General features: G+C 44.9%; 16 non-coding genes across 16 annotated transcripts; 6 read left to right on the top strand and 10 right to left on the bottom strand.

The window, feature by feature from the left end:
* Positions 1 to 229: 229 nt before the first annotated feature.
* On the top strand, positions 230 to 301 carry trnad-guc (transfer RNA aspartic acid (anticodon GUC)). Its single transcript has one exon. It is a non-coding gene; the product is annotated as a tRNA-Asp (tRNA).
* An 806-nt stretch (positions 302 to 1107) lies between these two features.
* On the bottom strand, positions 1108 to 1178 carry trnag-gcc (transfer RNA glycine (anticodon GCC)). The gene has a single exon. It is a non-coding gene; the product is annotated as a tRNA-Gly (tRNA).
* Positions 1179 to 3306: 2128 nt separating this feature from the next.
* Positions 3307 to 3377, bottom strand: trnag-gcc (transfer RNA glycine (anticodon GCC)). Its single transcript has one exon. It is a non-coding gene; the product is annotated as a tRNA-Gly (tRNA).
* A 2127-nt stretch (positions 3378 to 5504) lies between these two features.
* trnag-gcc (transfer RNA glycine (anticodon GCC)) lies at positions 5505 to 5575 on the bottom strand. Its single transcript has one exon. It is a non-coding gene; the product is annotated as a tRNA-Gly (tRNA).
* A 2126-nt stretch (positions 5576 to 7701) lies between these two features.
* On the bottom strand, positions 7702 to 7772 carry trnag-gcc (transfer RNA glycine (anticodon GCC)). The gene has a single exon. It is a non-coding gene; the product is annotated as a tRNA-Gly (tRNA).
* A 1253-nt stretch (positions 7773 to 9025) lies between these two features.
* trnad-guc (transfer RNA aspartic acid (anticodon GUC)) lies at positions 9026 to 9097 on the top strand. Its single transcript has one exon. It is a non-coding gene; the product is annotated as a tRNA-Asp (tRNA).
* Positions 9098 to 9903: 806 nt separating this feature from the next.
* Positions 9904 to 9974, bottom strand: trnag-gcc (transfer RNA glycine (anticodon GCC)). The gene has a single exon. It is a non-coding gene; the product is annotated as a tRNA-Gly (tRNA).
* A 2127-nt stretch (positions 9975 to 12101) lies between these two features.
* Positions 12102 to 12172, bottom strand: trnag-gcc (transfer RNA glycine (anticodon GCC)). Its single transcript has one exon. It is a non-coding gene; the product is annotated as a tRNA-Gly (tRNA).
* Positions 12173 to 13426: 1254 nt separating this feature from the next.
* Positions 13427 to 13498, top strand: trnad-guc (transfer RNA aspartic acid (anticodon GUC)). The gene has a single exon. It is a non-coding gene; the product is annotated as a tRNA-Asp (tRNA).
* Positions 13499 to 14304: 806 nt separating this feature from the next.
* On the bottom strand, positions 14305 to 14375 carry trnag-gcc (transfer RNA glycine (anticodon GCC)). The gene has a single exon. It is a non-coding gene; the product is annotated as a tRNA-Gly (tRNA).
* Positions 14376 to 15627: 1252 nt separating this feature from the next.
* trnad-guc (transfer RNA aspartic acid (anticodon GUC)) lies at positions 15628 to 15699 on the top strand. Its single transcript has one exon. It is a non-coding gene; the product is annotated as a tRNA-Asp (tRNA).
* An 806-nt stretch (positions 15700 to 16505) lies between these two features.
* Positions 16506 to 16576, bottom strand: trnar-gcg (transfer RNA arginine (anticodon GCG)). Its single transcript has one exon. It is a non-coding gene; the product is annotated as a tRNA-Arg (tRNA).
* Positions 16577 to 17829: 1253 nt separating this feature from the next.
* trnad-guc (transfer RNA aspartic acid (anticodon GUC)) lies at positions 17830 to 17901 on the top strand. Its single transcript has one exon. It is a non-coding gene; the product is annotated as a tRNA-Asp (tRNA).
* Positions 17902 to 18707: 806 nt separating this feature from the next.
* On the bottom strand, positions 18708 to 18778 carry trnag-gcc (transfer RNA glycine (anticodon GCC)). Its single transcript has one exon. It is a non-coding gene; the product is annotated as a tRNA-Gly (tRNA).
* Positions 18779 to 20030: 1252 nt separating this feature from the next.
* On the top strand, positions 20031 to 20102 carry trnad-guc (transfer RNA aspartic acid (anticodon GUC)). The gene has a single exon. It is a non-coding gene; the product is annotated as a tRNA-Asp (tRNA).
* An 806-nt stretch (positions 20103 to 20908) lies between these two features.
* Positions 20909 to 20979, bottom strand: trnag-gcc (transfer RNA glycine (anticodon GCC)). The gene has a single exon. It is a non-coding gene; the product is annotated as a tRNA-Gly (tRNA).
* Positions 20980 to 21600: the final 621 nt, after the last annotated feature.

The raw sequence follows: 21600 nt of genomic DNA, 5'->3' as shown, positions 1-21600 counted from the left end.
ATTTTAATGTAAATAAGTACCTCAAGCAGAAAGGAAGCCCTCAGGCAGAAAGGAATTCCTGCAAACATTTAGGGTGAGGTAACTCTGTTTGACAATCAGATTTATCTATCAATAAAAGTCACAAGTTGTACAAATAACACTTTTTGGACCATGCATGTTGCCAATCGAGCAAAGCCAGCCAATGACATTTATATAGCGGGTGAGTAGTTAGCTGATACAGAATGTAAGTTCCTTGTTAGTATAGTGGACAGTATCCCCGCCTGTCACGCGGGAGACCGGGGTTCGATTCCCCGACGGGGAGACCGCAGTTAACTTTAGCTTGATGCATTGAACAAAATGGCCAATTTTGCACTTGACCATCACTTCAACTGCTGGTATTTAACCCCAGGCCTCTTGCGTGGCAGCTGTTGAATGCTACCACTGGCCTATCAACCAGGACACGCTAACCTTTATGGCCTGCACGTATCACGCATGGCACAGTAAAATGTGCAGCCTTCATTTTCTTTTCACAATAGGTACTTCTACTTGTTTTTCACATTGTCTCTGAGGTCTCTACATGTTTGTAATGGAAGCTTTTTGTATTTTGATACGGCATCTTGTTGGAACTCAATTTAACTGTAAGTCGTTTTGTAAGTTGAACCTGAATGCATAAATCAACATTTTTTAGCTTGCTTTCCACATCAACTGCACCACCGTGTCTTCATTTACACTTATTCGTTGAACTGCAGTGATTGATCATTTGATATGTTTTTTAGCTGTCATTTAGGGCAGCCATTGGAACACAGGGTTTCTTCCTAATGTGTCGTTTTTCTCAGCATTTCTGTGGTGGAAACCTTTAGGATGTTCAAACCATCTTTACTCATTGCCACAGCTCCAAGGGTAACCAATAAATGCTGTCTGACGACAATTGTTGCACATCATGCAATGCCATCTGTTGGCATAGATGTTTCAAAAGGCCAGTTGAGGAATAGGCGCATGAAGAGTAAGAGGTCTTTGTTCGTATTGGTGAGCGAATCACTGCCTGTCACATGAGAGACTTGGATTATAGATGACTACTAACTTTGATCGATGCATTGGACAGGCCTTTGAATTCTATCCAACAGAGGTTGCATTGGCCGGGAATCGAACCCGGGCCTCCCACGTGGCAGGCGAGAATCCTACCACAGGACCACCAATGCACACAAGCGCATTAGCAACGCCAGTACTCTTGGTGCACAGGACGGTAACACGAGCAGGCTTTTTTTTTTCTTTTCGGTACTGGACTTCTAGCCTTTGGGTATCACGATTGTTACATTCTCTGCCTGTTAATTTGCTCAGCATTTCTGTGGTGACAAACATGAGGACCTTCAAAGAAGGTTTACCCATTGTAAACATCACAAGTTGTACAAATAACACTTTTTGGACCATGCATGGGAGTCCAGGACAAGGTCCGGCGGCTATCAGTCCAGCCCTTAACCGGGGCCCGAAACGACTTTCGTGCGTGGATGGCAAAATCACCACCAGCGTAAAACCACACTGTCGACTGGTTATTAAAAAATTAAAGGGTGCAATTTAATTTAGGTACTCACTCTCTCCCTGAGTGGCAGACTCGCCCTGAGTCCGTGCGCGAGAGCCTGTTAATGGAAGTTCGTCTGCGGAGATAAACAGCCAGCCGATGGGGCAATTCTAAGCCCCCCGGACTTTGATGAGGAAGTGGCGCCATGCGGCTCTCCGAAGGCGAACTCCCACTGAAGGGATCTGCTCTCCCGGGTTTCAGCACCAAAATCGTTGGGTAATTTTTATTTGTCCTGTATTACCTCAAAGAAAACTCAGAGCACACACAGAGGGATTAGATTGATAATTTGGTACATTGTAAACAACCTTAAACAGACAACGAACACATACTTTGCAAAGTGTGAGATACTTTGCAAAGGGTGAGAAGAATCAATCCACACCAGTCGAAAACCAGTTTCCTCTCACCCCGAGTCGAAACTCTGGAGTGAATTTATTTGCAAGAACACACACACACCCATAAATTCCTCAAAAACCCCCTTGGCCTCAGGAATCCACAGAAGACAAAAGGGATTCTTCAGATAATAGATCAACGAGTCTCTTGGCCAGGGCAAGACGGTGTTCCTGCAGAAGAGACTCCCGGTCTGGCCGGTTTGGCCTCCATATAATAGAACAAAAGTGCCTAAAGCATAAAGGAGTTGCTGCAAACATTTTAATGTAAATAAGTACCTCAAGCAGAAAGGAAGCCCTCAGGCAGAAAGGAATTCCTGCAAACATTTAGGGTGAGGTAACTCTGTTTGACAATCAGATTTATCTATCAATAAAAGTCACAAGTTGTACAAAGAACACTTTTTGGACCATGCATGTTGCCAATCGTGCAAAGCCAGCCAATGACATTTATATAGCGGGTGAGTAGTTGGCTGATACAGAATGTGAGTTCCTCGTTAGTATAGTGGACAGTATCCCTGCCTGTCACGCAGGAGACCGGGGTTCTATTCCCCGACGGGGAGACCGCGGTTAACTTTAGCTTGATGCATTGAACAAAATGGCCAATTTTGCACTTGACCATCACTTCAACTGCTGGTTTTTAACCCCAGGCCTCTTGCGTGGCAGCTGTTGAATGCTACCACTGGCCTATCAACCAGGACACGCTAAACTTTATGGCCTGCACGTATCACGCATGGCACAGTAAAATGTGCAGCCTTCATTTTCTTTTCACAATAGTTACTTCTACTTGTTTTTCACATTGTCCCTGAGGTCTCTACATGTTTGTAATGGAAGCTTTTTGTATTTTGATACGGCATCTTGTTGGAACTCAATTTAACTGCAAGTCGTTTTGTAAGTTGAACCTGAATGCATAAATCAACATTTTTTAGCTTGCTTTCCACATCAACTGCACCACCGTGTCTTCATTTACACTTATTCGTTGAACTGCAGTGATTGATCATTTGATATGTTTTTAGCTGTCATTTAGGACAGCCATTGGAACACAGGGTTTCTTCCTAATGTGTCGTTTTTCTCAGCATTTCTGTGGTGGAAACCTTTAGGATGTTCAAACCATCTTTACTCATTGCCACAGCTCCAAGGGTAACCAATAAATGCTGTCTGACGACAATTGTTGCACATCATGCAATGCCATCTGTTGGCATAGATGTTTCAAAAGGCCAGTTGAGGAATAGGCGCATGATGAGTAAGAGGTCTTTGTTCGTATTGGTAAGCGAATCACTGCCTGTCACATGAGACACTTGGATTATAGATGACTACTAACTTTGATCGATGCATTGGACAGGCCTTTGAATTCTATCCAACAGAGGTTGCATTGGCCGGGAATCGAACCCGGGCCTCCCGCGTGGCAGGCGACAATCCTACCACAGGACCACCAATGCACACAAGCGCATTAGCAACGCCAGTACTCTTGGTGCACAGGACGGTAACACGAGCAGGCTTTTTTTTTCTTTTCGGTACTGGACTTCTAGCCTTTGGGTATCACGATTGTTACATTCTCTGCCTGTTAATTTGCTCAGCATTTCTGTGGTGACAAACATGAGGACCTTCAAAGAAGGTTTACCCATTGTAAACATCACAAGTTGTACAAATAACACTTTTTGGACCATGCATGGGAGTCCAGGACAAGGTCCGGCGGCTATCAGTCCAGCCCTTAACCGGGGCCCGAAACGACTTTCGTGCGTGGATGGCAAAATCACCACCAGCGTAAAACCACACTGTCGACTGGTTATTAAAAAATTAAAGGGTGCAATTTAATTTAGGTACTCACTCTCTCCCTGAGTGGCAGACTCGCCCTGAGTCCGTGCGCGAGAGCCTGTTAATGGAAGTTCGTCTGCGGAGATAAACAGCCAGCCGATGGGGCAATTCTAAGCCCCCCGGACTTTGATGAGGAAGTGGCGCCATGCGGCTCTCCGAAGGCGAACTCCCACTGAAGGGATCTGCTCTCCCGGGTTTCAGCACCAAAATCGTTGGGTAATTTTTATTTGTCCTGTATTACCTCAAAGAAAACTCAGAGCACACACAGAGGGATTAGATTGATAATTTGGTACATTGTAAACAACCTTAAACAGACAACGAACACATACTTTGCAAAGTGTGAGATACTTTGCAAAGGGTGAGAAGAATCAATCCACACCAGTCGAAAACCAGTTTCCTCTCACCCCGAGTCGAAACTCTGGAGTGAATTTATTTGCAAGAACACACACACACCCATAAATTCCTCAAAAACCCCCTTGGCCTCAGGAATCCACAGAAGACAAAAGGGATTCTTCAGATAATAGATCAACGAGTCTCTTGGCCAGGGCAAGACGGTGTTCCTGCAGAAGAGACTCCCGGTCTGGCCGGTTTGGCCTCCATATAATAGAACAAAAGTGCCTAAAGCATAAAGGAGTTGCTGCAAACATTTTAATGTAAATAAGTACCTCAAGCAGAAAGGAAGCCCTCAGGCAGAAAGGAATTCCTGCAAACATTTAGGGTGAGGTAACTCTGTTTGACAATCAGATTTATCTATCAATAAAAGTCACAAGTTGTACAAAGAACACTTTTTGGACCATGCATGTTGCCAATCGTGCAAAGCCAGCCAATGACATTTATATAGCGGGTGAGTAGTTGGCTGATACAGAATGTGAGTTCCTCGTTAGTATAGTGGACAGTATCCCTGCCTGTCACGCAGGAGACCAGGGTTCTATTCCCCGACGGGGAGACCGCGGTTAACTTTAGCTTGATGCATTGAACAAAATGGCCAATTTTGCACTTGACCATCACTTCAACTGCTGGTTTTTAACCCCAGGCCTCTTGCGTGGCAGCTGTTGAATGCTACCACTGGCCTATCAACCAGGACACGCTAAACTTTATGGCCTGCACGTATCACGCATGGCACAGTAAAATGTGCAGCCTTCATTTTCTTTTCACAATAGTTACTTCTACTTGTTTTTCACATTGTCCCTGAGGTCTCTACATGTTTGTAATGGAAGCTTTTTGTATTTTGATACGGCATCTTGTTGGAACTCAATTTAACTGCAAGTCGTTTTGTAAGTTGAACCTGAATGCATAAATCAACATTTTTTAGCTTGCTTTCCACATCAACTGCACCACCGTGTCTTCATTTACACTTATTCGTTGAACTGCAGTGATTGATCATTTGATATGTTTTTAGCTGTCATTTAGGACAGCCATTGGAACACAGGGTTTCTTCCTAATGTGTCGTTTTTCTCAGCATTTCTGTGGTGGAAACCTTTAGGATGTTCAAACCATCTTTACTCATTGCCACAGCTCCAAGGGTAACCAATAAATGCTGTCTGACGACAATTGTTGCACATCATGCAATGCCATCTGTTGGCATAGATGTTTCAAAAGGCCAGTTGAGGAATAGGCGCATGATGAGTAAGAGGTCTTTGTTCGTATTGGTAAGCGAATCACTGCCTGTCACATGAGACACTTGGATTATAGATGACTACTAACTTTGATCGATGCATTGGACAGGCCTTTGAATTCTATCCAACAGAGGTTGCATTGGCCGGGAATCGAACCCGGGCCTCCCGCGTGGCAGGCGAGAATCCTACCACAGGACCACCAATGCACACAAGCGCATTAGCAACGCCAGTACTCTTGGTGCACAGGACGGTAACACGAGCAGGCTTTTTTTTCTTTTCGGTACTGGACTTCTAGCCTTTGGGTATCACGATTGTTACATTCTCTGCCTGTTAATTTGCTCAGCATTTCTGTGGTGACAAACATGAGGACCTTCAAAGAAGGTTTACCCATTGTAAACATCACAAGTTGTACAAATAACACTTTTTGGACCATGCATGGGAGTCCAGGACAAGGTCCGGCGGCTATCAGTCCAGCCCTTAACCGGGGCCCGAAACGACTTTCGTGCGTGGATGGCAAAATCACCACCAGCGTAAAACCACACTGTCGACTGGTTATTAAAAAATTAAAGGGTGCAATTTAATTTAGGTACTCACTCTCTCCCTGAGTGGCAGACTCGCCCTGAGTCCGTGCGCGAGAGCCTGTTAATGGAAGTTCGTCTGCGGAGATAAACAGCCAGCCGATGGGGCAATTCTAAGCCCCCCGGACTTTGATGAGGAAGTGGCGCCATGCGGCTCTCCGAAGGCGAACTCCCACTGAAGGGATCTGCTCTCCCGGGTTTCAGCACCAAAATCGTTGGGTAATTTTTATTTGTCCTGTATTACCTCAAAGAAAACTCAGAGCACACACAGAGGGATTAGATTGATAATTTGGTACATTGTAAACAACCTTAAACAGACAACGAACACATACTTTGCAAAGTGTGAGATACTTTGCAAAGGGTGAGAAGAATCAATCCACACCAGTCGAAAACCAGTTTCCTCTCACCCCGAGTCGAAACTCTGGAGTGAATTTATTTGCAAGAACACACACACACCCATAAATTCCTCAAAAACCCCCTTGGCCTCAGGAATCCACAGAAGACAAAAGGGATTCTTCAGATAATAGATCAACGAGTCTCTTGGCCAGGGCAAGACGGTGTTCCTGCAGAAGAGACTCCCGGTCTGGCCGGTTTGGCCTCCATATAATAGAACAAAAGTGCCTAAAGCATAAAGGAGTTGCTGCAAACATTTTAATGTAAATAAGTACCTCAAGCAGAAAGGAAGCCCTCAGGCAGAAAGGAATTCCTGCAAACATTTAGGGTGAGGTAACTCTGTTTGACAATCAGATTTATCTATCAATAAAAGTCACAAGTTGTACAAAGAACACTTTTTGGACCATGCATGTTGCCAATCGTGCAAAGCCAGCCAATGACATTTATATAGCGGGTGAGTAGTTGGCTGATACAGAATGTGAGTTCCTCGTTAGTATAGTGGACAGTATCCCTGCCTGTCACGCAGGAGACCGGGGTTCTATTCCCCGACGGGGAGACCGCGGTTAACTTTAGCTTGATGCATTGAACAAAATGGCCAATTTTGCACTTGACCATCACTTCAACTGCTGGTTTTTAACCCCAGGCCTCTTGCGTGGCAGCTGTTGAATGCTACCACTGGCCTATCAACCAGGACACGCTAAACTTTATGGCCTGCACGTATCACGCATGGCACAGTAAAATGTGCAGCCTTCATTTTCTTTTCACAATAGTTACTTCTACTTGTTTTTCACATTGTCCCTGAGGTCTCTACATGTTTGTAATGGAAGCTTTTTGTATTTTGATACGGCATCTTGTTGGAACTCAATTTAACTGTAAGTCGTTTTGTAAGTTGAACCTGAATGCATAAATCAACATTTTTTAGCTTGCTTTCCACATCAACTGCACCACCGTGTCTTCATTTACACTTATTCGTTGAACTGCAGTGATTGATCATTTGATATGTTTTTAGCTGTCATTTAGGACAGCCATTGGAACACAGGGTTTCTTCCTAATGTGTCGTTTTTCTCAGCATTTCTGTGGTGGAAACCTTTAGGATGTTCAAACCATCTTTACTCATTGCCACAGCTCCAAGGGTAACCAATAAATGCTGTCTGACGACAATTGTTGCACATCATGCAATGCCATCTGTTGGCATAGATGTTTCAAAAGGCCAGTTGAGGAATAGGCGCATGATGAGTAAGAGGTCTTTGTTCGTATTGGTAAGCGAATCACTGCCTGTCACATGAGACACTTGGATTATAGATGACTACTAACTTTGATCGATGCATTGGACAGGCCTTTGAATTCTATCCAACAGAGGTTGCATTGGCCGGGAATCGAACCCGGGCCTCCCGCGTGGCAGGCGAGAATCCTACCACTGGACCACCAATGCACACAAGCGCATTAGCAACACCAGTACTCATGGTGCACAGGACGGTAACACGAGCAGGCTTTTTTTTTTTCTTTTCGGTACTGGACTTCTAGCCTTTGGGTATCACGATTGTTACACTTTCTGCCTGTTAATTTGCTCAGCATTTCTGTGGTGACAAACATGAGGACCTTCAAAGAAGGTTTACCCATTGTAAACATCACAAGTTGTACAAATAACACTTTTTGGACCATGCATGGGAGTCCAGGACAAGGTCCGGCGGCTATCAGTCCAGCCCTTAACCGGGGCCCGAAATGACTTTCGTGCGTGGATGGCAAAATCACCACCAGCATAAAACCACACTGTCGACTGGTTATTAAAAAAGTTAAAAGGTGCAATTTAATTTAGGTACTCACTCTCTCCCTGAGTGGCAGACTCGCCCTGAGTCCGTGCGCGAGAGCCTGTTAATGGAAGTTCGTCTGCGGAGATAAACAGCCGGCCGATGGGGCAATTCTCAGCCCCCTGGACTTTGATGAGGAAGTGGCGCCATGCGGCTCTCCGAAGGCGAACTCCCACCGAAGGGATCTGCTCTCCTGGGTTTCAGCACCAAAAACGTTGGGTAATTTTTATTTGTCCTGTATTACCTCAAAGAAAACTCAGAGCACACATAGAGGGATTAGATTGATAATTTGGTACATTGTAAACAACCTTAAACAGACAACAAACACATACTTTGCAAAGTGTGAGATACTTTGCAAAGGGTGAGAAGAATCAATCCACACCAGTCGAAAACCAGTTTCCTCTCACCCCGAGTCGAAACTCTGGAGTGAATTTATTTGCAAGAACACACACACACCCATAAATTCCTCAAAAACCCCCTTGGCCTCAGGAATCCACAGAAGACAAAAGGGATTCTTCAGATAATAGATCAACGAGTCTCTTGGCCAGGGCAAGACGGTGTTCCTGCAGAAGAGACTCCCGGTCTGGCCGGTTTGGCCTCCATATAATAGAACAAAAGTGCCTAAAGCATAAAGGAGTTGCTGCAAACATTTTAATGTAAATAAGTACCTCAAGCAGAAAGGAAGCCCTCAGGCAGAAAGGAATTCCTGCAAACATTTAGGGTGAGGTAACTCTGTTTGACAATCAGATTTATCTATCAGTAAAAGTCACAAGTTGTACAAATAACACTTTTTGGACCATGCATGTTGCCAATCGTGCAAAGCCAGCCAATGACATTTATATAGCGGGTGAGTAGTTGGCTGATACAGAATGTGAGTTCCTCGTTAGTATAGTGGACAGTATCCCCGCCTGTCACGCGGGAGACCGGGGTTCGATTCCCCGACGGGGAGACCGCAGTTAACTTTAGCTTGATGCATTGAACAAAATGGCCAATTTTGCACTTGACCATCACTTCAACTGCTGGTTTTTAACCCCAGGCCTCTTGCGTGGCAGCTGTTGAATGCTACCACTGGCCTATCAACCAGGACACGCTAAACTTTATGGCCTGCACGTATCACGCATGGCACAGTAAAATGTGCAGCCTTCATTTTCTTTTCACAATAGTTACTTCTACTTGTTTTTCACATTGTCCCTGAGGTCTCTACATGTTTGTAATGGAAGCTTTTTGTATTTTGATACGGCATCTTGTTGGAACTCAATTTAACTGTAAGTTGTTTTGTAAGTTGAACCTGAATGCATAAATCAACATTTTTTAGCTTGCTTTCCACATCAACTGCACCACCGTGTCTTCATTTACACTTATTCGTTGAACTGCAGTGATTGATCATTTGATATGTTTTTTAGCTGTCATTTAGGGCAGCCATTGGAACACAGGGTTTCTTCCTAATGTGTCGTTTTTCTCAGCATTTCTGTGGTGGAAACCTTTAGGATGTTCAAACCATCTTTACTCATTGCCACAGCTCCAAGGGTAACCAATAAATGCTGTCTGACGACAATTGTTGCACATCATGCAATGCCATCTGTTGGCATAGATGTTTCAAAAGGCCAGTTGAGGAATAGGCGCATGAAGAGTAAGAGGTCTTTGTTCGTATTGGTGAGCGAATCACTGCCTGTCACATGAGAGACTTGGATTATAGATGACTACTAACTTTGATCGACTCATTGGACAGACCTTGGAATTCTATCCAACAGAGGTTGCATTGGCCGGGAATCGAACCCGGGCCTCCCGCGTGGCAGGCGAGAATCCTACCACTGGACCACCAATGCACACAAGCGCATTAGCAACGCCAGTACTCTTGGTGCACAGGACGGTAACACGAGCAGGCTTTTTTTTTCTTTTCGGTACTGGACTTCTAGCCTTTGGGTATCACGATTGTTACATTCTCTGCCTGTTAATTTGCTCAGCATTTCTGTGGTGACAAACATGAGGACCTTCAAAGAAGGTTTACCCATTGTAAACATCACAAGTTGTACAAATAACACTTTTTGGACCATGCATGGGAGTCCAGGACAAGGTCCGGCGGCTATCAGTCCAGCCCTTAACCGGGGCCCGAAATGACTTTCGTGCGTGGATGGCAAAATCACCACCAGCATAAAACCACACTGTCGACTGGTTATTAAAAAATTAAAGGGTGCAATTTAATTTAGGTACTCACTCTCTCCCTGAGTGGCAGACTCGCCCTGAGTCCGTGCGCGAGAGCCTGTTAATGGAAGTTCGTCTGCGGAGATAAACAGCCGGCCGATGGGGCAATTCTCAGCCCCCCGGACTTTGATGAGGAAGTGGCGCCATGCGGCTCTCCGAAGGCGAACTCCCACCGAAGGGATCTGCTCTCCCGGGTTTCAGCACCAAAAACGTTGGGTAATTTTTATTTGTCCTGTATTACCTCAAAGAAAACTCAGAGCACACATAGAGGGATTAGATTGATAATTTGGTACATTGTAAACAACCTTAAACAGACAACAAACACATACTTTGCAAAGTGTGAGATACTTTGCAAAGGGTGAGAAGAATCAATCCACACCAGTCGAAAACCAGTTTCCTCTCACCCCGAGTCGAAACTCTGGAGTGAATTTATTTGCAAGAACACACACACCCCCATAAATTCCTCAAAAACCCCCTTGGCCTCAGGAATCCACAGAAGACAAAAGGGATTCTTCAGATAATAGATCAACGAGTCTCTTGGCCAGGGCAAGACGGTGTTCCTGCAGAAGAGACTCCCGGTCTGGCCGGTTTGGCCTCCATATAATAGAACAAAAGTGCCTAAAGCATAAAGGAGTTGCTGCAAACATTTTAATGTAAATAAGTACCTCAAGCAGAAAGGAAGCCCTCAGGCAGAAAGGAATTCCTGCAAACATTTAGGGTGAGGTAACTCTGTTTGACAATCAGATTTATCTATCAGTAAAAGTCACAAGTTGTACAAATAACACTTTTTGGACCATGCATGTTGCCAATCGTGCAAAGCCAGCCAATGACATTTATATAGCGGGTGAGTAGTTGGCTGATACAGAATGTGAGTTCCTCGTTAGTATAGTGGACAGTATCCCCGCCTGTCACGCGGGAGACCGGGGTTCTATTCCCCGACGGGGAGACCGCAGTTAACTTTAGCTTGATGCATTGAACAAAATGGCCAATTTTGCACTTGACCATCACTTCAACTGCTGGTTTTTAACCCCAGGCCTCTTGCGTGGCAGCTGTTGAATGCTACCACTGGCCTATCAACCAGGACACGCTAAACTTTATGGCCTGCACGTATCACGCATGGCACAGTAAAATGTGCAGCCTTCATTTTCTTTTCACAATAGTTACTTCTACTTGTTTTTCACATTGTCCCTGAGGTCTCTACATGTTTGTAATGGAAGCTTTTTGTATTTTGATACGGCATCTTGTTGGAACTCAATTTAACTGTAAGTCGTTTTGTAAGTTGAACCTGAATGCATAAATCAACATTTTTTAGCTTGCTTTCCACATCAACTGCACCACCGTGTCTTCATTTACACTTATTCGTTGAACTGCAGTGATTGATCATTTGATATGTTTTTAGCTGTCATTTAGGACAGCCATTGGAACACAGGGTTTCTTCCTAATGTGTCGTTTTTCTCAGCATTTCTGTGGTGGAAACCTTTAGGATGTTCAAACCATCTTTACTCATTGCCACAGCTCCAAGGGTAACCAATAAATGCTGTCTGACGACAATTGTTGCACATCATGCAATGCCATCTGTTGGCATAGATGTTTCAAAAGGCCAGTTGAGGAATAGGCGCATGATGAGTAAGAGGTCTTTGTTCGTATTGGTAAGCGAATCACTGCCTGTCACATGAGACACTTGGATTATAGATGACTACTAACTTTGATCGATGCATTGGACAGGCCTTTGAATTCTATCCAACAGAGGTTGCATTGGCCGGGAATCGAACCCGGGCCTCCCGCGTGGCAGGCGAGAATCCTACCACTGGACCACCAATGCACACAAGCGCATTAGCAACACCAGTACTCATGGTGCACAGGACGGTAACACGAGCAGGCTTTTTTTTTTTTCTTTTCGGTACTGGACTTCTAGCCTTTGGGTATCACGATTGTTACACTTTCTGCCTGTTAATTTGCTCAGCATTTCTGTGGTGACAAACATGAGGACCTTCAAAGAAGGTTTACCCATTGTAAACATCACAAGTTGTACAAATAACACTTTTTGGACCATGCATGGGAGTCCAGGACAAGGTCCGGCGGCTATCAGTCCAGCCCTTAACCGGGGCCCGAAATGACTTTCGTGCGTGGATGGCAAAATCACCACCAGCATAAAACCACACTGTCGACTGGTTATTAAAAAAGTTAAAAGGTGCAATTTAATTTAGGTACTCACTCTCTCCCTGAGTGGCAGACTCGCCCTGAGTCCGTGCGCGAGAGCCTGTTAATGGAAGTTCGTCTGCGGAGATAAACAGCCGGCCGATGGGGCAATTCTCAGCCCCCCGGACTTTGATGAGGAAGTGGCGCCATGCGGCTCTCCGAAGGCGAACTCCCACCGAAGGGATCTGCTCTCCCGGGTTTCAGCACCAAAAACGTTGGGTAATTTTTATTTGTCCTGTATTACCTCAAAGAAAACTCAGAGCACACATAGAGGGATTAGATTGATAATTTGGTACATTGTAAACAACCTTAAACAGACAACAAACACATACTTTGCAAAGTGTGAGATACTTTGCAAAGGGTGAGAAGAATCAATCCACACCAGTCGAAAACCAGTTTCCTCTCACCCCGAGTCGAAACTCTGGAGTGAATTTATTTGCAAGAACACACACACACCCATAAATTCCTCAAAAACCCCCTTGGCCTCAGGAATCCACAGAAGACAAAAGGGATTCTTCAGATAATAGATCAACGAGTCTCTTGGCCAGGGCAAGACGGTGTTCCTGCAGAAGAGACTCCCGGTCTGGCCGGTTTGGCCTCCATATAATAGAACAAAAGTGCCTAAAGCATAAAGGAGTTGCTGCAAACATTTTAATGTAAATAAGTACCTCAAGCAGAAAGGAAGCCCTCAGGCAGAAAGGAATTCCTGCAAACATTTAGGGTGAGGTAACTCTGTTTGACAATCAGATTTATCTATCAGTAAAAGTCACAAGTTGTACAAATAACACTTTTTGGACCATGCATGTTGCCAATCGTGCAAAGCCAGCCAATGACATTTATATAGCGGGTGAGTAGTTGGCTGATACAGAATGTGAGTTCCTCGTTAGTATAGTGGACAGTATCCCCGCCTGTCACGCGGGAGACCGGGGTTCGATTCCCCGACGGGGAGACCGCAGTTAACTTTAGCTTGATGCATTGAACAAAATGGCCAATTTTGCACTTGACCATCACTTCAACTGCTGGTTTTTAACCCCAGGCCTCTTGCGTGGCAGCTGTTGAATGCTACCACTGGCCTATCAACCAGGACACGCTAAACTTTATGGCCTGCACGTATCACGCATGGCACAGTAAAATGTGCAGCCTTCATTTTCTTTTCACAATAGTTACTTCTACTTGTTTTTCACATTGTCCCTGAGGTCTCTACATGTTTGTAATGGAAGCTTTTTGTATTTTGATACGGCATCTTGTTGGAACTCAATTTAACTGTAAGTTGTTTTGTAAGTTGAACCTGAATGCATAAATCAACATTTTTTAGCTTGCTTTCCACATCAACTGCACCACCGTGTCTTCATTTACACTTATTCGTTGAACTGCAGTGATTGATCATTTGATATGTTTTTTAGCTGTCATTTAGGGCAGCCATTGGAACACAGGGTTTCTTCCTAATGTGTCGTTTTTCTCAGCATTTCTGTGGTGGAAACCTTTAGGATGTTCAAACCATCTTTACTCATTGCCACAGCTCCAAGGGTAACCAATAAATGCTGTCTGACGACAATTGTTGCACATCATGCAATGCCATCTGTTGGCATAGATGTTTCAAAAGGCCAGTTGAGGAATAGGCGCATGATGAGTAAGAGGTCTTTGTTCGTATTGGTAAGCGAATCACTGCCTGTCACATGAGACACTTGGATTATAGATGACTACTAACTTTGATCGATGCATTGGACAGGCCTTGGAATTCTATCCAACAGAGGTTGCATTGGCCGGGAATCGAACCCGGGCCTCCCGCGTGGCAGGCGAGAATCCTACCACTGGACCACCAATGCACACAAGCGCATTAGCAACACCAGTACTCTTGGTGCACAGGACGGTAACACGAGCAGGCTTTTTTTTTTTCTTTTCGGTACTGGACTTCTAGCCTTTGGGTATCACGATTGTTACACTTTCTGCCTGTTAATTTGCTCAGCATTTCTGTGGTGACAAACATGAGGACCTTCAAAGAAGGTTTACCCATTGTAAACATCACAAGTTGTACAAATAACACTTTTTGGACCATGCATGGGAGTCCAGGACAAGGTCCGGCGGCTATCAGTCCAGCCCTTAACCGGGGCCCGAAATGACTTTCGTGCGTGGATGGCAAAATCACCACCAGCATAAAACCACACTGTCGACTGGTTATTAAAAAATTAAAGGGTGCAATTTAATTTAGGTACTCACTCTCTCCCTGAGTGGCAGACTCGCCCTGAGTCCGTGCGCGAGAGCCTGTTAATGGAAGTTCGTCTGCGGAGATAAACAGCCGGCCGATGGGGCAATTCTCAGCCCCCCGGACTTTGATGAGGAAGTGGCGCCATGCGGCTCTCCGAAGGCGAACTCCCACCGAAGGGATCTGCTCTCCCGGGTTTCAGCACCAAAAACGTTGGGTAATTTTTATTTGTCCTGTATTACCTCAAAGAAAACTCAGAGCACACATAGAGGGATTAGATTGATAATTTGGTACATTGTAAACAACCTTAAACAGACAACAAACACATACTTTGCAAAGTGTGAGATACTTTGCAACGGGTGAGAAGAATCAATCCACACCAGTCGAAAACCAGTTTCCTCTCACCCCGAGTCGAAACTCTGGAGTGAATTTATTTGCAAGAACACACACACACCCATAAATTCCTCAAAAACCCCCTTGGCCTCAGGAATCCACAGAAGACAAAAGGGATTCTTCAGATAATAGATCAACGAGTCTCTTGGCCAGGGCAAGACGGTGTTCCTGCAGAAGAGACTCCCGGTCTGGCCGGTTTGGCCTCCATATAATAGAACAAAAGTGCCTAAAGCATAAAGGAGTTGCTGCAAACATTTTAATGTAAATAAGTACCTCAAGCAGAAAGGAAGCCCTCAGGCAGAAAGGAATTCCTGCAAACATTTAGGGTGAGGTAACTCTGTTTGACAATCAGATTTATCTATCAGTAAAAGTCACAAGTTGTACAAATAACACTTTTTGGACCATGCATGTTGCCAATCGTGCAAAGCCAGCCAATGACATTTATATAGCGGGTGAGTAGTTGGCTGATACAGAATGTGAGTTCCTCGTTAGTATAGTGGACAGTATCCCCGCCTGTCACGCGGGAGACCGGGGTTCGATTCCCCGACGGGGAGACCGCAGTTAACTTTAGCTTGATGCATTGAACAAAATGGCCAATTTTGCACTTGACCATCACTTCAACTGCTGGTATTTAACCCCAGGTCTCTTGCGTGGCAGCTGTTGAATGCTACCACTGGCCTATCAACCAGGACACGCTAACCTTTATGGCCTGCACGTATCACGCATGGCACAGTAAAATGTGCAGCCTTCATTTTCTTTTCACAAAAGTTACTTCTACTTGTTTTTCACATTGTCCCTGAGGTCTCTACATGTTTGTAATGGAAGCTTTTTGTATTTTGATACGGCATCTTGTTGGAACTCAATTTAACTGTAAGTCGTTTTGTAAGTTGAACCTGAATGCATAAATCAACATTTTTTAGCTTGCTTTCCACATCAACTGCACCACCGTGTCTTCATTTACACTTATTCGTTGAACTGCAGTGATTGATCATTTGATATGTTTTTTAGCTGTCATTTAGGGCAGCCATTGGAACACAGGGTTTCTTCCTAATGTGTCGTTTTTCTCAGCATTTCTGTGGTGGAAACCTTTAGGATGTTCAAACCATCTTTACTCATTGCCACAGCTCCAAGGGTAACCAATAAATGCTGTCTGACGACAATTGTTGCACATCATGCAATGCCATCTGTTGGCATAGATGTTTCAAAAGGCCAGTTGAGGAATAGGCGCATGATGAGTAAGAGGTCTTTGTTCGTATTGGTAAGCGAATCACTGCCTGTCACATGAGAGACTTGGATTATAGATGACTACTAACTTTGATCGATGCATTGGACAGGCCTTGGAATTCTATCCAACAGAGGTTGCATTGGCCGGGAATCGAACCCGGGCCTCCCGCGTCGCAGGCGAGAATCCTACCACTGGACCACCAATGCACACAAGCGCATTAGCAACACCAGTACTCTTGGTGCACAGGACGGTAACACGAGCAGGCTTTTTTTTTTTCTTTTCGGTACTGGACTTCTAGCCTTTGGGTATCACGATTGTTACACTTTCTGCCTGTTAATTTGCTCAGCATTTCTGTGGTGACAGACATGAGGACCTTCAAAGAAGGTTTACCCATTGTAAACATCACAAGTTGTACAAATAACACTTTTTGGACCATGCATGGGAGTCCAGGACAAGGTCCGGCGGCTATCAGTCCAGCCCTTAACCGGGGCCCGAAATGACTTTCGTGCGTGGATGGCAAAATCACCACCAGCATAAAACCACACTGTCGACTGGTTATTAAAAAAGTTAAAAGGTGCAATTTAATTTAGGTACTCACTCTCTCCCTGAGTGGCAGACTCGCCCTGAGTCCGTGCGCGAGAGCCTGTTAATGGAAGTTCGTCTGCGGAGATAAACAGCCGGCCGATGGGGCAATTCTCAGCCCCCCGGACTTTGATGAGGAAGTGGCGCCATGCGGCTCTCCGAAGGCGAACTCCCACCGAAGGGATCTGCTCTCCCGGGTTTCAGCACCAAAAACGTTGGGTAATTTTTATTTGTCCTGTATTACCTCAAAGAAAACTCAGAGCACACATAGAGGGATTAGATTGATAATTTGGTACATTGTAAACAACCTTAAACAGACAACAAACACATACTTTGCAAAGTGTGAGATACTTTGCAAAGGGTGAGAAGAATCAATCCACACCAGTCGAAAACCAGTTTCCTCTCACCCCGAGTCGAAACTCTGGAGTGAATTTATTTGCAAGAACACACACACACCCATAAATTCCTCAAAAACCCCCTTGGCCTCAGGAATCCACAGAAGACAAAAGGGATTCTTCAGATAATAGATCAACGAGTCTCTTGGCCAGGGCAAGACGGTGTTCCTGCAGAAGAGACTCCCGGTCTGGCCGGTTTGGCCTCCATATAATAGAACAAAAGTGCCTAAAGCATAAAGGAGTTGCTGCAAACATTTTAATGTAAATAAGTACCTCAAGCAGAAAGGAAGCCCTCAGGCAGAAAGGAATTCCTGCAAACATTTAGGGTGAGGTAACTCTGTTTGACAATCAGATTTATCTATCAGTAAAAGTCACAAGTTGTACAAATAACACTTTTTGGACCATGCATGTTGCCAATCGTGCAAAGCCAGCCAATGACATTTATATAGCGGGTGAGTAGTTGGCTGATACAGAATGTGAGTTCCTCGTTAGTATAGTGGACAGTATCCCCGCCTGTCACGCGGGAGACCGGGGTTCGATTCCCCGACGGGGAGACCGCAGTTAACTTTAGCTTGATGCATTGAACAAAATGGCCAATTTTGCACTTGACCATCGCTTCAACTGCTGGTATTTAACCCCAGGTCTCTTGCGTGGCAGCTGTTGAATGCTACCACTGGCCTATCAACCAGGACACGCTAACCTTTATGGCCTGCACGTATCACGCATGGCACAGTAAAATGTGCAGCCTTCATTTTCTTTTCACAAAAGTTACTTCTACTTGTTTTTCACATTGTCCCTGAGGTCTCTACATGTTTGTAATGGAAGCTTTTTGTATTTTGATACGGCATCTTGTTGGAACTCAATTTAACTGTAAGTCGTTTTGTAAGTTGAACCTGAATGCATAAATCAACATTTTTTAGCTTGCTTTCCACATCAACTGCACCACCGTGTCTTCATTTACACTTATTCGTTGAACTGCAGTGATTGATCATTTGATATGTTTTTTAGCTGTCATTTAGGGCAGCCATTGGAACACAGGGTTTCTTCCTAATGTGTCGTTTTTCTCAGCATTTCTGTGGTGGAAACCTTTAGGATGTTCAAACCATCTTTACTCATTGCCACAGCTCCAAGGGTAACCAATAAATGCTGTCTGACGACAATTGTTGCACATCATGCAATGCCATCTGTTGGCATAGATGTTTCAAAAGGCCAGTTGAGGAATAGGCGCATGATGAGTAAGAGGTCTTTGTTCGTATTGGTAAGCGAATCACTGCCTGTCACATGAGAGACTTGGATTATAGATGACTACTAACTTTGATCGATGCATTGGACAGGCCTTGGAATTCTATCCAACAGAGGTTGCATTGGCCGGGAATCGAACCCGGGCCTCCCGCGTGGCAGGCGAGAATCCTACCACTGGACCACCAACGCACACAAGCGCATTAGCAACACCAGTACTCTTGGTGCACAGGACGGTAACACGAGCAGGCTTTTTTTTTTTCTTTTCGGTACTGGACTTCTAGCCTTTGGGTATCACGATTGTTACACTTTCTGCCTGTTAATTTGCTCAGCATTTCTGTGGTGACAGACATGAGGACCTTCAAAGAAGGTTTACCCATTGTAAACATCACAAGTTGTACAAATAACACTTTTTGGACCATGCATGGGAGTCCAGGACAAGGTCCGGCGGCTATCAGTCCAGCCCTTAACCGGGGCCCGAAATGACTTTCGTGCGTGGATGGCAAAATCACCACCAGCATAAAACCACACTGTCGACTGGTTATTAAAAAATTAAAGGGTGCAATTTAATTTAGGTACTCACTCTCTCCCTGAGTGGCAGACTCGCCCTGAGTCCGTGCGCGAGAGCCTGTTAATGGAAGTTCGTCTGCGGAGATAAACAGCCGGCCGATGGGGCAATTCTCAGCCCCCCGGACTTTGATGAGGAAGTGGCGCCATGCGGCTCTCCGAAGGCGAACTCCCACCGAAGGGATCTGCTCTCCTGGGTTTCAGCACCAAAAACGTTGGGTAATTTTTATTTGTCCTGTATTACCTCAAAGAAAACTCAGAGCACACATAGAGGGATTAGATTGATAATTTGGTACATTGTAAACAACCTTAAACAGACAACAAACACATACTTTGCAAAGTGTGAGATACTTTGCAAAGGGTGAGAAGAATCAATCCACACCAGTCGAAAACCAGTTTCCTCTCACCCCGAGTCGAAACTCTGGAGTGAATTTATTTGCAAGAACACACACACACCCATAAATTCCTCAAAAACCCCCTTGGCCTCAGGAATCCACAGAAGACAAAAGGGATTCTTCAGATAATAGATCAACGAGTCTCTTGGCCAGGGCAAGACGGTGTTCCTGCAGAAGAGACTCCCGGTCTGGCCGGTTTGGCCTCCATATAATAGAACAAAAGTGCCTAAAGCATAAAGGAGTTGCTGCAAACATTTTAATGTAAATAAGTACCTCAAGCAGAAAGGAAGCCCTCAGGCAGAAAGGAATTCCTGCAAACATTTAGGGTGAGGTAACTCTGTTTGACAATCAGATTTATCTATCAGTAAAAGTCACAAGTTGTACAAATAACACTTTTTGGACCATGCATGTTGCCAATCGTGCAAAGCCAGCCAATGACATTTATATAGCGGGTGAGTAGTTGGCTGATACAGAATGTGAGTTCCTCGTTAGTATAGTGGACAGTATCCCCGCCTGTCACGCGGGAGACCGGGGTTCGATTCCCCGACGGGGAGACCGCAGTTAACTTTAGCTTGATGCATTGAACAAAATGGCCAATTTTGCACTTGACCATCACTTCAACTGCTGGTATTTAACCCCAGGTCTCTTGCGTGGCAGCTGTTGAATGCTACCACTGGCCTATCAACCAGGACACGCTAACCTTTATGGCCTGCACGTATCACGCATGGCACAGTAAAATGTGCAGCCTTCATTTTCTTTTCACAATAGGTACTTCTACTTGTTTTTCACATTGTCCCTGAGGTCTCTACATGTTTGTAATGGAAGCTTTTTGTATTTTGATACGGCATCTTGTTGGAACTCAATTTAACTGTAAGTCGTTTTGTAAGTTGAACCTGAATGCATAAATCAACATTTTTTAGCTTGCTTTCCACATCAACTGCACCACCGTGTCTTCATTTACACTTATTCGTTGAACTGCAGTGATTGATCATTTGATATGTTTTTTAGCTGTCATTTAGGGCAGCCATTGGAACACAGGGTTTCTTCCTAATGTGTCGTTTTTCTCAGCATTTCTGTGGTGGAAACCTTTAGGATGTTCAAACCATCTTTACTCATTGCCACAGCTCCAAGGGTAACCAATAAATGCTGTCTGACGACAATTGTTGCACATCATGCAATGCCATCTGTTGGCATAGATGTTTCAAAAGGCCAGTTGAGGAATAGGCGCATGAAGAGTAAGAGGTCTTTGTTCGTATTGGTGAGCGAATCACTGCCTGTCACATGAGAGACTTGGATTATAGATGACTACTAACTTTGATCGATGCATTGGACAGGCCTTTGAATTCTATCCAACAGAGGTTGCATTGGCCGGGAATCGAACCCGGGCCTCCCACGTGGCAGGCGAGAATCCTACCACAGGACCACCAATGCACACAAGCGCATTAGCAACGCCAGTACTCTTGGTGCACAGGACGGTAACACGAGCAGGCTTTTTTTTTCTTTTCGGTACTGGACTTCTAGCCTTTGGGTATCACGATTGTTACATTCTCTGCCTGTTAATTTGCTCAGCATTTCTGTGGTGACAAACATGAGGACCTTCAAAGAAGGTTTACCCATTGTAAACATCACAAGTTGTACAAATAACACTTTTTGGACCATGCATGGGAGTCCAGGACAAGGTCCGGCGGCTATCAGTCCAGCCCTTAACCGGGGCCCGAAACGACTTTCGTGCGTGGATGGCAAAATCACCACCAGCGTAAAACCACACTGTCGACTGGTTATTAAAAAATTAAAGGGTGCAATTTAATTTAGGTACTCACTCTCTCCCTGAGTGGCAGACTCGCCCTGAGTCCGTGCGCGAGAGCCTGTTAATGGAAGTTCGTCTGCGGAGATAAACAGCCAGCCGATGGGGCAATTCTAAGCCCCCCGGACTTTGATGAGGAAGTGGCGCCATGCGGCTCTCCGAAGGCGAACTCCCACCGAAGGGATCTGCTCTCCCGGGTTTCAGCACCAAAATCGTTGGGTAATTTTTATTTGTCCTGTATTACCTCA

The sequence above is a fragment of the Nothobranchius furzeri genome, chromosome 2, assembly GCF_043380555.1.
Source record: "Nothobranchius furzeri strain GRZ-AD chromosome 2, NfurGRZ-RIMD1, whole genome shotgun sequence".
Lineage (NCBI taxonomy): Eukaryota > Metazoa > Chordata > Actinopteri > Cyprinodontiformes > Nothobranchiidae > Nothobranchius > Nothobranchius furzeri.
Note: the sequence above shows the minus strand (reverse complement) of the source record. Positions and strands in the feature narration are given on the sequence as shown.